The sequence below is a fragment of the Mustelus asterias genome, chromosome 21, assembly GCF_964213995.1.
Source record: "Mustelus asterias chromosome 21, sMusAst1.hap1.1, whole genome shotgun sequence".
Lineage (NCBI taxonomy): Eukaryota > Metazoa > Chordata > Chondrichthyes > Carcharhiniformes > Triakidae > Mustelus > Mustelus asterias.
In genome coordinates, this window is record NC_135821.1 from 4,130,974 (window position 1) to 4,152,972 (window position 21,999).

The window sequence follows — 21,999 nt, forward strand, 5'->3', positions numbered from 1 at the left end:
AAGCGATTCATTGCAGTGTTAATGTAATGAATTCATTGCAGTGTTAATGCAGGGGATTCATTGCAGTGTTAATGTACTGGATTCATTGCAGTGCTAATGTAAGCGATTCATTGCAGTGTTCATGTAATGAATTCATTGCAGTGTTAATGCAGGGGATTCATTGCAGTGTTAATGTAAAGGGATTCATTGCAGTGTTAATGTAAAGGGATTCATTGCAGTGTTAATGTACTGGATTCATTGCAGTGCTAATGTAAGCGATTCATTGCAGTGTTAATGTAATGAATTCATTGCAGTGTTAATGCAGGGGATTCATTGCAGTGTTAATGTAAAGGGATTCATTGCAGTGTTAATGTAAAGGGATTCATTGCAGTATTAATGCAAAGGAATTCATTGCAGTGTTAATGTAAAGGGATTCATTGCAGTGTTAATGTAAAGGGATTCATTGCAGTGTTAATGTAAAGGGATTATTTGCAGTGTTAATGTAAGGAGTTGATTGCAGTGTTAATGTAAGGGGATTCATTGCAGTGTTAATGTAAGGGGATTCATTGCAGTGTTTATGTAAAGGATTCATTGCAGTGTTAATGTAAAGGATTCATTGCAGTGTTAATGTAAAGGGATTCATTGCGGTGTTAATGTAAGGGGATTCATTGCAGTGTTAATGTAAAGGATTCATTGCAGTGTTAATGTAAGGGGATTCATTGCAGTGTTAATGTAACGGGATTCATTGCAGTGTTAATGTAACGGGATTCATTGCAGTGTTAATGTAAACGGATTCACTGCAGTGTTAAGGTAAAGGGATTCATTGCAGTGTTAATGTGAGGGGATTCATTGCAGTGTTAATGTGAGGGGATTAACTGCAGTGTTAATGTAAGCAATTGATTGCAGTGTTAATGTAAAGGATTCATTGCAGTGTTAATGTAATGGATTCATTGCAGTGTTAATGTCGAGGGATTCATTGCAGTGTTAATGTAAAGGATTCATTGCAGTGTAAATGTAATGGATTCATTGCAGTGTTAATGTGAGGAATTCATTGTCGTGTTAATGTAAAGGGATTCATTGCAGTCTTAATGCAAGGGATTCATTGCAGCGTTAATGTAGGGAATTCATTGCAGTGTTAATGTAACGGGATTCTTTGCAGTGTTAATGTAATGGATTCATTGCAGTGTTAATATAAAGGGATTCATTGCAGTGTTAATGTAAGAGATTCATTGCAGTGTGAATGTAAAGAGATTCATTGCATGTTAATGAAAGGGATTCATTGCAGTGTTAATGTAAAGGGATTCATTGCAGTCTTAATGTAAAGGGATTCTTTGCAGTCTTAATGTAACAGATTCATTGCAGTGTTAATGTAAAGGATTCATTGCAGTGTTAATGTAAAGGGATCATTGCAGTGTTAATGTAAGGGATTCATTGCAGTGTTAATGTAAGCGATTCATTGCAGTGCTAATGTAATGAATTCATTGCAGCGTTAATGTAAGGGATTCATTGCAGTGTTAATGTAACGGATTCATTGCAGTGTTAATATGAAGGGATTCATTGCAGTGTTCATGTAATGGATTCATTGCGGTGTTAATGTAACGTATTCTTTGCAGTGTTAATGTAATGGATTCATTGCAGTGTTAATATGACGGGATTCATTGCAGTATTAATGTAACGGATTCATTGTAGTGTTAATGTAAGGGATTCATTGCAATATAAATGCAATGGATTCATTGCAGTGATAATGTAAAGGGATTCATTGCAGTGTTAATGTAATGGATTCATTGCAGTGTTAATAAGAAGGGATTCATTGCAGTATTAATGTAACGGATTCATTGTAGTGTTAATGTAAGGGATTCATTGCAGTGTAAATGTAATGGATTCATTGCAGTGATAATGTAAAGGGATTCATTGTAGTGTTAATGTAATGGATCCATCGCAGTGTTCATGTACGCGATTCATTGCAGTGTTAATGTAATGAATTCATTGCAGTGTTAATGTAGGGTATTCATTGCAGTGTTAATGTAAAGGGATTCATTGCAGTGTTAATGTAAAGTGATTCATTGCAGTCTTAATGCAAAGGGATTCATTGCAGTGTTAATGTAAAGGGATTCATTTCAGTGTTAACGTAAAGGGATTCATTGCAGTCTTAATTCAAAGGAATTCATTGCAGGGTTAATGTAACGGATTCATTGCAGCGCTAATGTAAGGGATTCATTGCAGTGTTAAGGTACAGGATTCATTGCAGTGTTAATATGAGGGATTTATTGCAGTGTTAATGTAAAGGGATTATTTGCAGTGTTAATGTAAAGGGATTGTTTGCAGTGTTAATGTAAGGAGTTGATTGCAGTGTTAATGTAAGGGGATTCATTGCAGTGTTTATGCAAAGGATTCATTGCAGTGTTAATGTAAAGGATTCATTGCAGTGTTAATGTAATGAATTCATTGCAGCGTTAATGTAGGGGAGTCATTGCAGTGTTAATGTAAAGGGATTCATTGCAGTGTTAATGTAATGGATTCATTGCAGTGTTAATGTCGAGGGATTCATTGCAGTGTAAATGTAATGGATTCATTGCAGTGTTAATGTAAAGGGATTCATTGCAGTGTTAATGTAAAGGGATTCATTGCAGTGTTAATGTAACAGATTCATTGCAGTGTTAATGTAATGGATTCGTTGCAGTGTTAATGAAACGGGATACATTGCATTGTTAATGTAAGGGATTCATTGCAGTGTTAATGTAGGCGATTCATCGCACTGTTAATGTCAAGGGTTTCATTGCAGTGTTAATGTGAGGGATTCATTGCAGTGTTAATGTAAGCGATTCATTGCAGTGTTAATGTAATGGATTCATTGCAGTGTTAATGTAAGGGATTCATTGCAGTGTTAATGTAATGGATTCATTGAAGTGTTAATGTAAGCGATTCATTGCAGTGTTAATATAATGGATTCATTGCAGTGTTAATCTAAGGGATTCATTGCAGTGTTAATGTCAGGGATTCATTGCAGTGTTAATGTAATGGATTCATTGCAGTGTTTATGTAAAGAGTTTCATGGCAGTGTTAATGTGAATGGATTCACTGAAGTGTTAATGTAAAGGGATTCATTGCCGTGTTAATGTAACAGATTCATTGCAGTGTTAATGTAACGTATTCTTTGCAGTGTAAATATAATGGATTCATTTCAGTGATAATGTAAAGGGATTCATTGCAGTGTTAATGTACTGGATTCATTGCAGTGCTAATGTAAGCGATTCATTGCAGTGTTAATGTAATGAATTCATTGCAGTGTTAATGCAGGGGATTCATTGCAGTGTTAATGTACTGGATTCATTGCAGTGCTAATGTAAGCGATTCATTGCAGTGTTAATGTAATGAATTCATTGCAGTGTTAATGCAGGGGATTCATTGCAGTGTTAATGTAAAGGGATTCATTGCAGTGTTAATGTAAAGGGATTCATTGCAGTGTTAATGTACTGGATTCATTGCAGTGCTAATGTAAGCGATTCATTGCAGTGTTAATGTAATGAATTCATTGCAGTGTTAATGCAGGGGATTCATTGCAGTGTTAATGTAAAGGGATTCATTGCAGTGTTAATGTAAAGGGATTCATTGCAGTATTAATGCAAAGGAATTCATTGCAGTGTTAATGTAAAGGGATTCATTGCAGTGTTAATGTAAAGGGATTCATTGCAGTGTTAATGTAAAGGGATTATTTGCAGTGTTAATGTAAGGAGTTGATTGCAGTGTTAATGTAAGGGGATTCATTGCAGTGTTAATGTAAGGGGATTCATTGCAGTGTTTATGTAAAGGATTCATTGCAGTGTTAATGTAAAGGATTCATTGCAGTGTTAATGTAAAGGGATTCATTGCGGTGTTAATGTAAGGCGATTCATTGCAGTGTTAATGTAAAGGATTCATTGCAGTGTTAATGTAAGGGGATTCATTGCAGTGTTAATGTAACGGGATTCATTGCAGTGTTAATGTAACGGGATTCATTGCAGTGTTAATGTAAACGGATTCACTGCAGTGTTAAGGTAAAGGGATTCATTGCAGTGTTAATGTGAGGGGATTCATTGCAGTGTTAATGTGAGGGGATTAACTGCAGTGTTAATGTAAGCAATTGATTGCAGTGTTAATGTAAAGGATTCATTGCAGTGTTAATGTAATGGATTCATTGCAGTGTTAATGTCGAGGGATTCATTGCAGTGTTAATGTAAAGGATTCATTGCAGTGTAAATGTAATGGATTCATTGCAGTGTTAATGTGAGGAATTCATTGTCGTGTTAATGTAAAGGGATTCATTGCAGTCTTAATGCAAGGGATTCATTGCAGCGTTAATGTAGGGAATTCATTGCAGTGTTAATGTAACGGGATTCTTTGCAGTGTTAATGTAATGGATTCATTGCAGTGTTAATATAAAGGGATTCATTGCAGTGTTAATGTAAGAGATTCATTGCAGTGTGAATGTAAAGAGATTCATTGCATGTTAATGAAAGGGATTCATTGCAGTGTTAATGTAAAGGGATTCATTGCAGTCTTAATGTAAAGGGATTCTTTGCAGTCTTAATGTAACAGATTCATTGCAGTGTTAATGTAAAGGATTCATTGCAGTGTTAATGTAAAGGGATCATTGCAGTGTTAATGTAAGGGATTCATTGCAGTGTTAATGTAAGCGATTCATTGCAGTGCTAATGTAATGAATTCATTGCAGCGTTAATGTAAGGGATTCATTGCAGTGTTAATGTAACGGATTCATTGCAGTGTTAATATGAAGGGATTCATTGCAGTGTTCATGTAATGGATTCATTGCGGTGTTAATGTAACGTATTCTTTGCAGTTTTAGTGTAATGGATTCATTGCAGTGTTAATATGACGGGATTCATTGCAGTATTAATGTAACGGATTCATTGTAGTGTTAATGTAAGGGATTCATTGCAATATAAATGCAATGGATTCATTGCAGTGATAATGTAAAGGGATTCATTGCAGTGTTAATGTAATGGATTCATTGCAGTGTTAATAAGAAGGGATTCATTGCAGTATTAATGTAACGGATTCATTGTAGTGTTAATGTAAGGGATTCATTGCAGTGTAAATGTAATGGATTCATTGCAGTGATAATGTAAAGGGATTCATTGTAGTGTTAATGTAATGGATCCATCGCAGTGTTCATGTACGCGATTCATTGCAGTGTTAATGTAATGAATTCATTGCAGTGTTAATGTAGGGTATTCATTGCAGTGTTAATGTAAAGGGATTCATTGCAGTGTTAATGTAAAGTGATTCATTGCAGTCTTAATGCAAAGGGATTCATTGCAGTGTTAATGTAAAGGGATTCATTTCAGTGTTAACGTAAAGGGATTCATTGCAGTCTTAATTCAAAGGAATTCAGTGCAGGGTTAATGTAACGGATTCATTGCAGCGCTAATGTAAGGGATTCATTGCAGTGTTAAGGTACAGGATTCATTGCAGTGTTAATATGAGGGATTTATTGCAGTGTTAATGTAAAGGGATTATTTGCAGTGTTAATGTAAAGGGATTGTTTGCAGTGTTAATGTAAGGAGTTGATTGCAGTGTTAATGTAAGGGGATTCATTGCAGTGTTTATGCAAAGGATTCATTGCAGTGTTAATGTAAAGGATTCATTGCAGTGTTAATGTAATGAATTCATTGCAGCGTTAATGTAGGGGAGTCATTGCAGTGTTAATGTAAAGGGATTCATTGCAGTGTTAATGTAATGGATTCATTGCAGTGTTAATGTCGAGGGATTCATTGCAGTGTAAATGTAATGGATTCATTGCAGTGTTAATGTAAAGGGATTCATTGCAGTGTTAATGTAAAGGGATTCATTGCAGTGTTAATGTAACAGATTCATTGCAGTGTTAATGTAATGGATTCGTTGCAGTGTTAATGAAACGGGATACATTGCATTGTTAATGTAAGGGATTCATTGCAGTGTTAATGTAGGCGATTCATCGCACTGTTAATGTCAAGGGTTTCATTGCAGTGTTAATGTGAGGGATTCATTGCAGTGTTAATGTAAGCGATTCATTGCAGTGTTAATGTAATGGATTCATTGCAGTGTTAATGTAAGGGATTCATTGCAGTGTTAATGTAATGGATTCATTGAAGTGTTAATGTAAGCGATTCATTGCAGTGTTAATATAATGGATTCATTGCAGTGTTAATCTAAGGGATTCATTGCAGTGTTAATGTCAGGGATTCATTGCAGTGTTAATGTAATGGATTCATTGCAGTGTTTATGTAAAGAGTTTCATGGCAGTGTTAATGTGAATGGATTCACTGAAGTGTTAATGTAAAGGGATTCATTGCCGTGTTAATGTAACAGATTCATTGCAGTGTTAATGTAATGGATTCGTTGCAGTGTTAATGTAAAGGGATTCATTGCAGTGTTAATGTAAGGGATTCATTGCAGTGGTAATGTAAGGGATTCATTGCAGTGTTAATGTAATGGATTCATTGCAGTGTTTATGTAAAGAGTTTCATTGCAGTGTTAATGTAAGGGATTCATTGCAGTGTTAATGTAATGGATTCATTGCAGTGTTAATGTAGGGAATTCATTGCAGTGTTAATGTAATGAATTCATTGCAGTGTTAATGCAGGGGATTCATTGCAGTGTTAATGTAAAGGGATTCATTGCAGTGTTAATGTAAAGGGATTCATTGCAGTGTTAATGTACTGGATTCATTGCAGTGCTAATGTAAGCGATTCATTGCAGTGTTAATGTAATGAATTCATTGCAGTGTTAATGCAGGGGATTCATTGCAGTGTTAATGTAAAGGGATTCATTGCAGTGTTAATGTAAAGGGATTCATTGCAGTATTAATGCAAAGGAATTCATTGCAGTGTTAATGTAAAGGGATTCATTGCAGTGTTAATGTAAAGGGATTCATTGCAGTGTTAATGTAAAGGGATTATTTGCAGTGTTAATGTAAGGAGTTGATTGCAGTGTTAATGTAAGGGGATTCATTGCAGTGTTAATGTAAGGGGATTCATTGCAGTGTTTATGTAAAGGATTCATTGCAGTGTTAATGTAATGAATTCATTGCAGTGTTAATGTAAAGGGATTCATTGCGGTGTTAATGTAAGGGGATTCATTGCAGTGTTAATGTAAAGGATTCATTGCAGTGTTAATGTAAGGGGATTCATTGCAGTGTTAATGTAACGGGATTCATTGCAGTGTTAATGTAACGGGATTCATTGCAGTGTTAATGTAAACGGATTCACTGCAGTGTTAAGGTAAAGGATTCATTGCAGTGTTAATATAAAGGGATTCATTGCAGTGTTAATGTAAAGGGATTCATTGCAGTGTTAATGTGAGGGGATTCATTGCAGTGTTAATGTGAGGGGATTCACTGCAGTGTTAATGTAAGCAATTGATTGCAGTGTTAATGTAAGGAGTTGATTGCAGTGTTAATGTAAGGGGATTCATTGCAGTGTTAATGTAAGGGGATTCATTGCAGTGTTTATGTAAAGGATTCATTGCAGTGTTAATGTAAAGGATTCATTGCAGTGTTAATGTAAAGGGATTCATTGCGGTGTTAATGTAAGGGGATTCATTGCAGTGTTAATGTAAAGGATTCATTGCAGTGTTAATGTAAGGGGATTCATTGCAGTGTTAATGTAACGGGATTCATTGCAGTGTTAATGTAACGGGATTCATTGCAGTGTTAATGTAAACGGATTCACTGCAGTGTTAAGGTAAAGGATTCATTGCAGTGTTAATATAAAGGGATTCATTGCAGTGTTAATGTAAAGGGATTCATTGCAGTGTTAATGTGAGGGGATTCATTGCAGTGTTAATGTGAGGGGATTCACTGCAGTGTTAATGTAAGCAATTGATTGCAGTGTTAATGTAAAGGATTCATTGCAGTGTTAATGTAATGGATTCATTGCAGTGTTAATGTCGAGGGATTCATTGCAGTGTTAATGTAAAGGATTCATTGCAGTGTAAATGTAATGGATTCATTGCAGTGTTAATGTGAGGAATTCATTGTCGTGTTAATGTAAAGGGATTCATTGCAGTCTTAATGCAAGGGATTCATTGCAGTGTTAATGTAGGGAATTCATTGCAGTGTTAATGTAACGGGATTCTTTGCAGTGTTAATGTAATGGATTCATTGCAGTGTTAATATAAAGGGATTCATTGCAGTGTTAATGTAAGAGATTCATTGCAGTGTGAATGTAAAGAGATTCATTGCATGTTAATGAAAGGGATTCATTGCAGTGTTAATGTAAAGGGATTCATTGCAGTCTTAATGTAAAGGGATTCTTTGCAGTCTTAATGTAACAGATTCATTGCAGTGTTAATGTAAAGGATTCATTGCAGTGTTAATGTAAAGGGATCATTGCAGTGTTAATGTAAGGGATTCATTGCAGTGTTAATGTAAGCGATTCATTGCAGTGCTAATGTAATGAATTCATTGCAGCGTTAATGTAAGGGATTCATTGCAGTGTTAATGTAACGGATTCATTGCAGTGTTAATATGAAGGGATTCATTGCAGTGTTCATGTAATGGATTCATTGCGGTGTTAATGTAACGTATTCTTTGCAGTGTTAATGTAATGGATTCATTGCAGTGTTAATATGACGGGATTCATTGCAGTATTAATGTAACGGATTCATTGTAGTGTTAATGTAAGGGATTCATTGCAATATAAATGCAATGGATTCATTGCAGTGATAATGTAAAGGGATTCATTGCAGTGTTAATGTAATGGATTCATTGCAGTGTTAATAAGAAGGGATTCATTGCAGTATTAATGTAACGGATTCATTGTAGTGTTAATGTAAGGGATTCATTGCAGTGTAAATGTAATGGATTCATTGCAGTGATAATGTAAAGGGATTCATTGTAGTGTTAATGTAATGGATCCATCGCAGTGTTCATGTACGCGATTCATTGCAGTGTTAATGTAATGAATTCATTGCAGTGTTAATGTAGGGTATTCATTGCAGTGTTAATGTAAAGGGATTCATTGCAGTGTTAATGTAAAGTGATTCATTGCAGTCTTAATGCAAAGGGATTCATTGCAGTGTTAATGTAAAGGGATTCATTTCAGTGTTAACGTAAAGGGATTCATTGCAGTCTTAATTCGAAGGAATTCATTGCAGGGTTAATGTAACGGATTCATTGCAGCGCTAATGTAAGGGATTCATTGCAGTGTTAAGGTACAGGATTCATTGCAGTGTTAATATGAGGGATTTATTGCAGTGTTAATGTAAAGGGATTATTTGCAGTGTTAATGTAAAGGGATTGTTTGCAGTGTTAATGTAAGGAGTTGATTGCAGTGTTAATGTAAGGGGATTCATTGCAGTGTTTATGCAAAGGATTCATTGCAGTGTTAATGTAAAGGATTCATTGCAGTGTTAATGTAATGAATTCATTGCAGCGTTAATGTAGGGGAGTCATTGCAGTGTTAATGTAAAGGGATTCATTGCAGTGTTAATGTAATGCATTCATTGCAGTGTTAATGTCGAGGGATTCATTGCAGTGTAAATGTAATGGATTCATTGCAGTGTTAATGTAAAGGGATTCATTGCAGTGTTAATGTAAAGGGATTCATTGCAGTGTTAATGTAACAGATTCATTGCAGTGTTAATGTAATGGATTCGTTGCAGTGTTAATGAAACGGGATACATTGCATTGTTAATGTAAGGGATTCATTGCAGTGTTAATGTAGGCGATTCATCGCACTGTTAATGTCAAGGGTTTCATTGCAGTGTTAATGTGAGGGATTCATTGCAGTGTTAATGTAAGGGATTCATTGCAGTGTTAATGTAATGGATTCATTGCAGTGTTAATGTAAGGGATTCATTGCAGTGTTAATGTAATGGATTCATTGAAGTGTTAATGTAAGCGATTCATTGCAGTGTTAATATAATGGATTCATTGCAGTGTTAATCTAAGAGATTCATTGCAGTGTTAATGTCAGGGATTCATTGCAGTGTTAATGTAATGGATTCATTGCAGTGTTTATGTAAAGAGTTTCATGGCAGTGTTAATGTGAATGCATTCACTGAAGTGTTAATGTAAAGGGATTCATTGCCGTGTTAATGTAACAGATTCATTGCAGTGTTAATGTAATGGATTCGTTGCAGTGTTAATGTAAAGGGATTCATTGCAGTGTTAATGTAAGGGATTCATTGCAGTGGTAATGTAAGGGATTCATTGCAGTGTTAATGTAATGGATTCATTGCAGTGTTTATGTAAAGAGTTTCATTGCAGTGTTAATGTAAGGGATTCATTGCAGTGTTAATGTAATGGATTCATTGCAGTGTTAATGTAGGGAATTCATTGCAGTGTTAATGTCAAGGGATTCATTGCAATGTTACTGTAAAGGATTCATTGCAGTGTTAATGTCAAAGGATTCATTGCAGTGTTAATGTAAGGAATTCATTGCAGTGTGAATATAAAGGGATTCATTGCAGTATTAATGTAAAGGGATTCATTGCAGTGTTAATGTAAAGAGATTCATTGCAGTGTCAATGTAGGGGAATCATTGCAGTGTTAATGTGGTCGATTCGTTGCAGTGTAAATGTAAAGGGATTCATTGCAGTGTTAATGTAAGGGATTCATTGCAGTGTGAATGTAAAGGGATTCATTGCAGTGTTAATGTAAAGATTTTCATTGCAGTGTTAATGTAAGGGATTCATTGCAGTGTTAATGTAATGGATTCATTGCAGCGTTAATGTAAGGGATTCATTGCAATGTTAATGTAACGGATTCTTTGCAGTGTTAATGTAATGGATTCATTGCAGTGTTAATATAAAGGGAATCATTGCAGCGTTGATGTAAGGGATTCATTGCAGTGTTAATGTAACGGATTCTTTGCAGTGTTAATGTAATGAATTCATTGCAGTGTTAATATGAAGGGATTCATTGCAGTGTTCATGTAATGGATTCATGGCAGTGTTAATGTAACGTATTCTTTGCAGTGTAAATGTAATGGATTCATTTCAGTGATAATGTAAAGGGATTCATTGCAGTGTTAATGTACTGGATTCATTGCAGTGCTAATGTAAGCGATTCATTGCAGTGTTAATGGAATGAATTCATTGCAGTGTTAATGTAGGGGATTCATTACAGTGTTAATGTAAAGGGATTTATTGCGGTGTTAATGTAAAGGGATTATTTGCAGTGTTAATGTAAAGGGATTATTTGCAGTGTTAATGTAAGGAGTTGATTGCAGTGTTAATGTAAGGGGATTCATTGCAGTGTTAATGTAAGGGGATTCATTGCAGTGTTGATGTAAAGGATTCATTGCAGTGTTAATGTAAAGGGTTCATTGCAGTGTTAATGTAAAGGCATTCATTGCAGTGTTAATGTAAGGGGATTCATTGCAGTGTTAATGTAAAGGATTCATTGCAGTGTTAATGTAAGGGGATTCATTGAAGTGTTTATGGAAAGGATTCATTGCAGTGTTAATGTAACGGGATTCATTGCAGTGTTAATGTAAGGGGATTCGTTGCAGTGTTAATGTAATGGATTCATTGCAGTGTTAATGTAAGGGGATTCATTGCAGTGTTAAGGTAAAGGATTCATTGCAGTGTTAATATAAAGGGATTCATTGCAGTGTTAATGTAAAAGGGATTCATTGCAGTGTTAATGTAAGGGGATTCATTGCAGTGTTAATGTAAACGGATTCACTGCAGTGTTAATGTAAGCAATTGATTGCAGTGTTAATGTAAAGGATTCATTGCAGTGTTAATGTAATGGATTCATTGCAGTGTTAATGTCGAGGGATTCATTGCAGTGTAAATGTAATGGATTCATTGCAGTGTTAATGTGAGGAATTCATTGTGGTGTTAATGTAAAAGGATTCATTGCAGTCTTAATGCAAGGGATTCATTGCAGTGTTAATGTAGGGAATTCATTGCAGTGTTAATGTAAAGGGATTCTTTGCAGTGTTAATGTAATGGATTCATTGCATGTTAATATAAAGGGATTCATTGCAGTGTGAATGTAAAGAGATTCATTGCATGTTAATGTAAGGGATTTATTGCAGTGTTAATGTAAAGGGATTCATTGCAGTCTTAATGTAAAGGGATTCTTTGCAGTCTTAATGTAACAGATTCATTGCAGTGTTAATGTAAAGAATTCATTGCAGTGTTAATGTAAAGGGATCATTGCAGTGTTAATGTAAGGGATTCATTGCAGTGTTAATGTAAGCGATTCATTGCAGTGTTAATGTAATGAATGCATTGCAGCGTTAATGTAAGGGATTCATTGCAGTGTTAATGTAACGTATTCATTGCAGTGTTAATATGAAGGGATTCATTGCAGTGTTCATGTAATGGATTCATTGCGGTGTTAATGTAACGTATTCTTTGCAGTGTTAATGTAATGGATTCATTGCAGTGTTAATATGAAGGGATTCATTGCAGTATTAATGTAACGGATTCATTGTAGTGTTAATGTAAGGGATTCATTGCAATATAAATGCAATGGATTCATTGCAGTGATAATGTAAAGGGATTCATTGCAGTGTTAATGTAAGGGATTCATTGCAGTGTTAATGTAATGGATTCATTGCAGTGTTAATGTAGGGAATTCATTGCAGTGTTAATGTCAAGGGATTCATTGCAATGTTACTGTAAAGGATTCATTGCAGTGTTAATGTCAAAGGATTCATTGCAGTGTTAATGTAAGGAATTCATTGCAGTGTGAATATAAAGGGATTCATTGCAGTATTAATGTAAAGGGATTCATTGCAGTGTTAATGTAAAGAGATTCATTGCAGTGTCAATGTAGGGGAATCATTGCAGTGTTAATGTGGTCGATTCGTTGCAGTGTAAATGTAAAGGGATTCATTGCAGTGTTAATGTAAGGGATTCATTGCAGTGTGAATGTAAAGGGATTCATTGCAGTGTTAATGTAAAGATTTTCATTGCAGTGTTAATGTAAGGGATTCATTGCAGTGTTAATGTAATGGATTCATTGCAGCGTTAATGTAAGGGATTCATTGCAATGTTAATGTAACGGATTCTTTGCAGTGTTAATGTAATGGATTCATTGCAGTGTTAATATAAAGGGAATCATTGCAGCGTTGATGTAAGGGATTCATTGCAGTGTTAATGTAACGGATTCTTTGCAGTGTTAATGTAATGAATTCATTGCAGTGTTAATATGAAGGGATTCATTGCAGTGTTCATGTAATGGATTCATGGCAGTGTTAATGTAACGTATTCTTTGCAGTGTAAATGTAATGGATTCATTTCAGTGATAATGTAAAGGGATTCATTGCAGTGTTAATGTACTGGATTCATTGCAGTGCTAATGTAAGCGATTCATTGCAGTGTTAATGGAATGAATTCATTGCAGTGTTAATGTAGGGGATTCATTACAGTGTTAATGTAAAGGGATTTATTGCGGTGTTAATGTAAAGGGATTATTTGCAGTGTTAATGTAAAGGGATTATTTGCAGTGTTAATGTAAGGAGTTGATTGCAGTGTTAATGTAAGGGGATTCATTGCAGTGTTAATGTAAGGGGATTCATTGCAGTGTTGATGTAAAGGATTCATTGCAGTGTTAATGTAAAGGGTTCATTGCAGTGTTAATGTAAAGGCATTCATTGCAGTGTTAATGTAAGGGGATTCATTGCAGTGTTAATGTAAAGGATTCATTGCAGTGTTAATGTAAGGGGATTCATTGAAGTGTTTATGGAAAGGATTCATTGCAGTGTTAATGTAACGGGATTCATTGCAGTGTTAATGTAAGGGGATTCGTTGCAGTGTTAATGTAATGGATTCATTGCAGTGTTAATGTAAGGGGATTCATTGCAGTGTTAAGGTAAAGGATTCATTGCAGTGTTAATATAAAGGGATTCATTGCAGTGTTAATGTAAAAGGGATTCATTGCAGTGTTAATGTAAGGGGATTCATTGCAGTGTTAATGTAAACGGATTCACTGCAGTGTTAATGTAAGCAATTGATTGCAGTGTTAATGTAAAGGATTCATTGCAGTGTTAATGTAATGGATTCATTGCAGTGTTAATGTCGAGGGATTCAGTGCAGTGTAAATGTAATGGATTCATTGCAGTGTTAATGTGAGGAATTCATTGTGGTGTTAATGTAAAAGGATTCATTGCAGTCTTAATGCAAGGGATTCATTGCAGTGTTAATGTAGGGAATTCATTGCAGTGTTAATGTAAAGGGATTCTTTGCAGTGTTAATGTAATGGATTCATTGCATGTTAATATAAAGGGATTCATTGCAGTGTGAATGTAAAGAGATTCATTGCATGTTAATGTAAGGGATTTATTGCAGTGTTAATGTAAAGGGATTCATTGCAGTCTTAATGTAAAGGGATTCTTTGCAGTCTTAATGTAACAGATTCATTGCAGTGTTAATGTAAAGAATTCATTGCAGTGTTAATGTAAAGGGATCATTGCAGTGTTAATGTAAGGGATTCATTGCAGTGTTAATGTAAGCGATTCATTGCAGTGTTAATGTAATGAATGCATTGCAGCGTTAATGTAAGGGATTCATTGCAGTGTTAATGTAACGGATTCATTGCAGTGTTAATATGAAGGGATTCATTGCAGTGTTCATGTAATGGATTCATTGCAGTGTTAATGTAACGTATTCTTTGCAGTGTTAATGTAATGGATTCATTGCAGTGTTAATATGAAGGGATTCATTGCAGTATTAATGTAACGGATTCATTGTAGTGTTAATGTAAGGGATTCATTGCAATATAAATGCAATGGATTCATTGCAGTGATAATGTAAAGGGATTCATTGCAGTGTTAATGTAATGGATTCATTGCAGTGTTAATGTAATGGATTCATTGCAGTGATAATGTAAAGGGATTCATTGTAGTGTTAATGTAATGGATCCATTGCAGTGTTCATGTACGCGATTCATTGCAGTGTTAATGTAATGAATTCATTGCAGTGTTAATGTAGGGGATTCATTGCAGTGTAAATGTAAAGTGATTCATTGCAGTGTTAAAGTAACAGATTCTTTGCAGTGTGAATGTAATGGATTCGTTGCACTGTTAATGTGACGGAATACATTGCAGTGTTAATGTAAGGGATTCATTGCAGTGTTAATGTCGGCGATTCATCGCACTGTTAATGTCAAGGGATTCATTGCAGTGTTAATGTAAGGGATTCATTGCAGTGTTAATGTAAGGGATTCATTGCAGTGTTAATGTAAAAGGTTTCATTGCAGTGTCAATGTAAGGGATTCATTGCAGTGTTAATGTAATGGATTCATTGCAGTGTTAATGTCGGGAATTCATTGCAGTGTTAATGTAAAGGGATTCATTGCAGGGTTAATGTGAGGGATTCATTGCAGTGTTAATGTAAGCGCTTCATTGCAGTGTTAATATAATGGATTCATTGCAGTGTTTATGTAAAGAGTTTCATTGCAGTGTTAATGTGAAGGGATTCACTGAAGTGTTAATGTAAAGGGATTCATTGCCGTGTTAACGTAACAGATTCATTGCAGTGTTAATGTAATGGATTCGTTGCAGTGTTAATGTAAGGGATTCATTGCAGTGTTAATGTAAGGGATTCATTGCAGTGGTAATGTAAGGGATTCATTGTAGTGTTAATGTAAGGGATTCATTGCAGTGTTAATGTAATGAATTCATTGCAGTGTTAATGTAAGGGGATTCATTGCAGTGTTTATGTAAAGGATTCATTGCAGTGTTAATGTAACGGATTCATTGCAGTGTTAATGTAAAGGGATTCATTGCAGTGTTAATGTAAAGGGATTCATTGCAGTGTTAATGTAACAGATTCATTGCAGTGTGAATGTAATGGATTCGTTGCACTGTTAATGTGACGGAATACATTGCAGTGTTAATGTAAGGGATTCATTGCAGTGTTAATGTCGGCGATTCATCGCACTGTTAATGTCAAGGGATTCATTGCAGTGTTAATGTAAGGGATTCATTGCAGTGTTAATGTAAGGGATTCATTGCAGTGTTAATGTAAAAGGTTTCATTGCAGTGTCAATGTAAGGGATTCATTGCAGTGTTAATGTAATGGATTCATTGCAGTGTTAATGTCGGGAATTCATTGCAGTGTTAATGTAAAGGGATTCATTGCAGGGTTAATGTGAAGGATTCATTGCAGTGTTAATGTAAGCGCTTCATTACAGTGTTAATATAATGGATTCATTGCAGTGTTTATGTAAAGAGTTTCATTGCAGTGTTAATGTGAAGGGATTCACTGAAGTGTTAATGTAAAGGGATTCACTGCCGTGTTAACGTAACAGATTCATTGCAGTGTTAATGTAATGGATTCGTTGCAGTGTTAATGTAAGGGATTCATTGCAGTGTTAATGTAATGGATTCATTGCAGTGTTAATGTAAGGGATTCATTGCAGTGTTAATGTAAGGGATTCATTGCAGTGGTAATGTAAGGGATTCATTGTAGTGTTAATGTAAGGGATTCATTGCAGTGTTAATGTAATGAATTCATTGCAGTGTTAATGTCGGGGATTCATTGCAGTGTTAATGTAACGGGATTCATTGCAGTGTTAATGTAAAGAGATTCATTGCAGTCTTAATTCAAAGGGATTCATTGCAGTGTTAATGTAAAGGGATTTATTTCAGTGTTAACCTAAAGGGATTCATTGCAGTGTTAATGTGAGGGATTCATTGCAGTGTTAATGTAAAGGGATTATTTGCAGTGTTAATGTAAAGGGATTGTTTGCAGTGTTAATGTAAGGAGTTGATTGCAGTGTTAATGTAAGGGGATTCATTGCAGTGTTAATGTAAGGGGATTCATTGCAGTGTTAATGTAAAGGATTCATTGCAGTGTTAATGTAACGGATTCATTGCAGTGTTAATGTAAGGAGTTGATTGCAGTGTTAATGTAAGGGGATTCATTGCAGTGTTAATGTAAGGGGATTCAATGCAGTGTTAAGGTAAAGTGATTCAGTGCAGTGTTAATGTAACGGATTCATTGCAGTGTTAATGTAAAGGGATTCATTGCAGTGTTAATGTAATGGATTCATTGCAGTGTTAATGTACGGGATTCATTGCAGTGTTAATGTAATGGATTCATTGAAGTGTTAATGTGAAGTGATTCATTGCAGTGTTAATGTAAGGGATTCATTGCAGTGTCAATGTAAAGGGATTCATTGCAGTTTTAAAGTAAGGGCTTCATTGCAGTGTTAATGTAACAGATTCATTGCAGTGTTAATGTAATGGATTCGTTGCATTGCTAATGTCATGGGATTCATTGCAGTGTTAATGTAAGGAATTCATTGCAGTGTTAATGTAACGGATTCATTGCAGTGTTAATGTAATGGATTCATTGCAGTGTTTATGTAAAGAGTTTCATTGCAGTGTTAATGTAAGGGATTCATTGCAGTGGTAATGTAAGGGATTCATTGCAGTGTTAATGTAAAGGGATTTATTGCAGTGTTAATGTGAGAGATTCATTGCAGTGTTAATGTAAGCGATTCATTGCAGTGTTAATGTAATGGATTCATTGCAGTGTTAATGTACGGGATTCATTGCAGTGTTAATGTAATGGATTCATTGAAGTGTTAATGTGAAGTGATTCATTGCAGTGTTAATGTAAGGGATTCATTGCAGTTTTAATGTAACGGGATTCATTGCAGTGTCAATGTAAAGGGATTCATTGCAGTGTTAATGTGAGGGATTCATTGCAGTGTTAATGTAAGCGATTCATTGCAGTGTTAATACAATGGATTCATTGCAGTGTTTATGTAAAGAGTTTCATTGCAGTGTTAATGTGAAGGGATTCACTGAAGTGTTAATGTAAGGGATTCATTGCCGTGTTAACGTAACAGATTCATTGCAGTGTTAATGGAATGGATTCGTTGCAGTGTTAATGTAAAGGGATTCATTGCAGTGTTAATTTACGGGATTCATTGCAGTGGTCATGTAAAGGATTCATTGCAGTGTTAATGTAAGGGATTCATTGCAGTGTTAATGTAAGGGATTCATTGCAGTGGTAATGTAAGGGATTCATTGTAGTGTTAATGTAAGGGATTCATTGCAGTGTTAATGTAATGAATTCATTGCAGTGTTAATGTACGGGATTCATTGCAGTGTTAATGTAACGGGATTCATTGCAGTGTTAATGTAACGAGATTCATTGCAGTCTTAATTCAAAGGGATTCATTGCAGAGTTAATGTAAAGGGATTTATTTCAGTTTTAACGTAAAGGGATTCATTGCAGTGTTAATGTAAAGGGATTATTTGCAGTGTTAATGTAAAGGGATTGTTTGCAGTGTTAATGTAAGGAGTTGATTGCAGTGTTAATGTAAGGGGATTCATTGCAGTGTTAATGTAAGGGGATTCATTGCAGTGTTAATATAAAGGATTCATTGCAGTGTTAATGTAACGGATTCATTGCAGTGTTAATGTAAGGGGTTGATTGCAGTGTTAATGGAAGGGGATTCATTGCAGTGTTAATGTAAGGGGATTCATTGCAGTGTTAATGTAAAGGATTCATTGCAGTGTTAATGTAAAGGGATTCATTGCAGTGTTAATGTAATGGATTCATTGCAGTGTTAATGTACGGGATTCATTGCAGTGTTAATGTAATGGATTCATTGGAGTGTTAATGTGAAGTGATTCATTGCAGTGTTAATGTAAGGGATTCATTGCAGTTTTAATGTAACGGGATTCATTGCAGTGTCAATGTAAAGGGATTCATTGCAGTGTTAATGTGAGGGATTCATTGCAGTGTTAATGTAAGCGATTCATTGCAGTGTTAATATATTGGATTCATTGCAGGGTTAATCTAAGGGATTCATTGCAGTGTTAATGTCAGGGATTCATTGCAGTGTTAATGTAATGGATTCATTGCAGTGTTTATGTAAAGAGTTTCATTGCAGTGTTAATGTGAAGGGATTCACAGAAGTGTTAATGTAAAGGGATTCATTGCCGTGTTAACGTAACAGATTCATTGCAGTGTAAATGTAATGGATTCGTTGCAGTGTTAATGTAAAGGGATTCATTGCAGTGGTAATGTAAGGGATTCATTGCAGTGTTAATGTAATGGATTCATTGCAGTGTTAATGTAAGGGATTCATTGCAGTGTTAATGTAAGGGATTCATTGCAGTGGTAATGTAAGGGATTCATTGTAGTGTTAATGTAAGGGATTCATTGCAGTGTAAATGTAATGAATTCATTGCAGTGTTAATGTAGGGGATTCATTGCAGTGTTAATGTAAGGGGATTCATTGCAGTGTTAATGTAAAGAGATTCATTGCAGTGTTAATGTAAAGAGATTCATTGCAGTCTTAATGCAAAGGGATTCATTGCAGTGTTAAAGTAAGGGCTTCATTAAAGTGTTAATGTGAAGTGATTCATTGCAGTGTTAATATAAGGGATTCATTGCAGTTTTAATGTAACGGGATTCATTGCAGTGTTAATGTGAAGGGATTCATTGCAGTGTAAATGTAATGAATTCATTGCAGTGTTAATGTAGGGGATTCATTGCAGTGTTAATGTAAAGGGATTCATTGCAGTGTTAATGTAAAGAGATTCATTGCAGTCTTAATGCAAAGGGATTCATTGCAGTGTTAATGTAAAGGGATTTATTTCAGTGTTAACGTAAAGGGATTCATTGCAGTGTTAATGTGAGGGATTCATTGCAGTGTTAATGTAAAGGGATTATTTGCAGTGTTAATGTAAAGGGATTGTTTGCAGTGTTAATGTAAGGAGTTGATTGCAGTGTTAATGTAAGGGGATTCATTGCAGTGTTAATGTAAGGCGATTCATTGCAGTGTTTATGTAAAGGATTCATTGCAGTGTTAATGTAACGGAATCATTGCAGTGTTAATGTAAAGGGATTCATTGCAGTGTTAATGTAAAGGGATTCATTGCAGTGTTAATGTAACAGATTCATTGCAGTGTTAATGTAATGGATTCGTTGCAGTGTTAATGTAACGGGATACATTGCAGTGTTAATGTAAGGGATTCATTGCAGTGTTAATGTAGGCGATTCATTGCCGTGTTAACGTAACAGATTCATTGCAGTGTTAATGTAAGGGATTCATTGCAGTGTTAATGTAATGGATTCATTGCAGTGTTAATGTCGGGAATTCATTGCAGTGTTAATGTAAAGGGATTCAATGCAGTGTTAAAGTAAGGGCTTCATTGAAGAGTTAATGTGAAGTGATTCATTGCAGTGTTAATATAAGGGATTCATTGCAGTTTTAATGTAACGGGATTCATTGCAGTGTCAATGTAAAGGGATTCATTGCAGTTTTAATGTGAAGGGATTCATTGCCGTGTTAATGTAACAGATTCATTGCAGTGTTAATGTAATGGATTCGTTGCAGTGTTAATGTAAAGGGATTCATTGCAGTGTTAATGTAAGGGATTCATTGCAGTGTTAATGTAGGGGATTCATTGCAGTGTTAATGTAGGGGATTCATTGCAGTGTTAATGTAAGGGATTCATTGCAGTGGTAATGTAATGGATTCATTGCAGTGTTCATGTAGGGAATTCCTTGCACTATTAATGTAAGGGATTCATTGCAGTGTTAATGTAACGGGATTCATTGCAGTGTTAATGTAAAGGGATTTATTGCAGTGTTAATGTAAGCGATTCATTGCAGTGTTAATGTAATGGGTTCATTGCAGTGTTAATGTACGGGATTCATTGCAGTGGTAATGTAATGGATTCATTGCAGTGTTAATGTAGGGAACTCATTGCACTATTAATGTAAGGGATTCATTGCAGTGTTAATGTAAAGGGATTTATTGCAGTGTTAATGTAAAGGGATTTATTGCAGTGTTAATGTGAGAGATTCATTGCAGTGTTAATGTAAGCGATTCATTGCAGTGTTAATGTAATGGATTCATTGCAGTGTTAATGTACGGGATTCATTGCAGTGTTAATGTAATGGATTCATTGAAGTGTTAATGTGAAGTGATTCATTGCAGTGTTAATGTAAGGGATTCATTGCAGTTTTAATGTAACGGGATTCATTGCAGTGTCAATGTAAAGGGATTCATTGCAGGGTTAATGTGAGGGATTCATTGCAGTGTTAATGTAAGCGATTCATTGCAGTGTTAATACAATGGATTCATTGCAGTGTTTATGTAAAGAGTTTCATTGCAGTGTTAATGTGAAGGGATTCACTGAAGTGTTAATGTAAAGGGATTCATTGCCGTGTTAACGTAACAGATTCATTGCAGTGTTAATGGAATGGATTCGTTGCAGTGTTAATTTACGGGATTCATTGCAGTGGTAATGTAAGGGATTCATTGCAGTGTTAATGTAAGGGATTCATTGCAGTGTTAATGTAAGGGATTCATTGCAGTGGTAATGTAAGGGATTCATTGTAGTGTTAATGTAAGGGATTCATTGCAGTGTTAATGTAGTGAATTCATTGCAGTGTTAATGTAACGGGATTCATTGCAGTGTTAATGTAACGAGATTCATTGCAGTCTTAATTCAAAGGGATTCATTGCAGTGTTAATGTAAAGGGATTTATTTCAGTGTTAACGTAAAGGGATTCATTGCAGTGTTAATGTGAGGGATTCATTGCAGTGTTAATGTAAAGGGATTATTTGCAGTGTTAATGTAAAGGGATTGTTTGCAGTGTTAATGTAAGGAGTTGATTGCAGTGTTAATGTAAGGGGATTCATTGCAGTGTTAATGTAAGGGGATTCATTGCAGTGTTAATGTAAAGGATTCATTGCAGTGTTAATGTAATGGATTCATTGCAGTGTTAATGTAAGGAGTTGATTGCAGTGTTAATGTAAGGGGATTCATTGCAGTGTTAATGTAAGGGGATTCATTGCAGTGTTAATGTAAAGGATTCATTGCAGTGTTAATGTAACGGATTCATTGCAGTGTTAATGTAAAGGGATTCATTGCAGTGTTAATGTAATGGATTCATTGCAGTGTTAATGTACGGGATTCATTGCAGTGTTAATGTAATGGATTCATTGAAGTGTTAATGTGAAGTGATTCATTGCAGTGTTAATGTAAGGGAGTCATTGCAGTTTTAATGTAACGGGATTCATTGCAGTGTCAATGTAAAGGG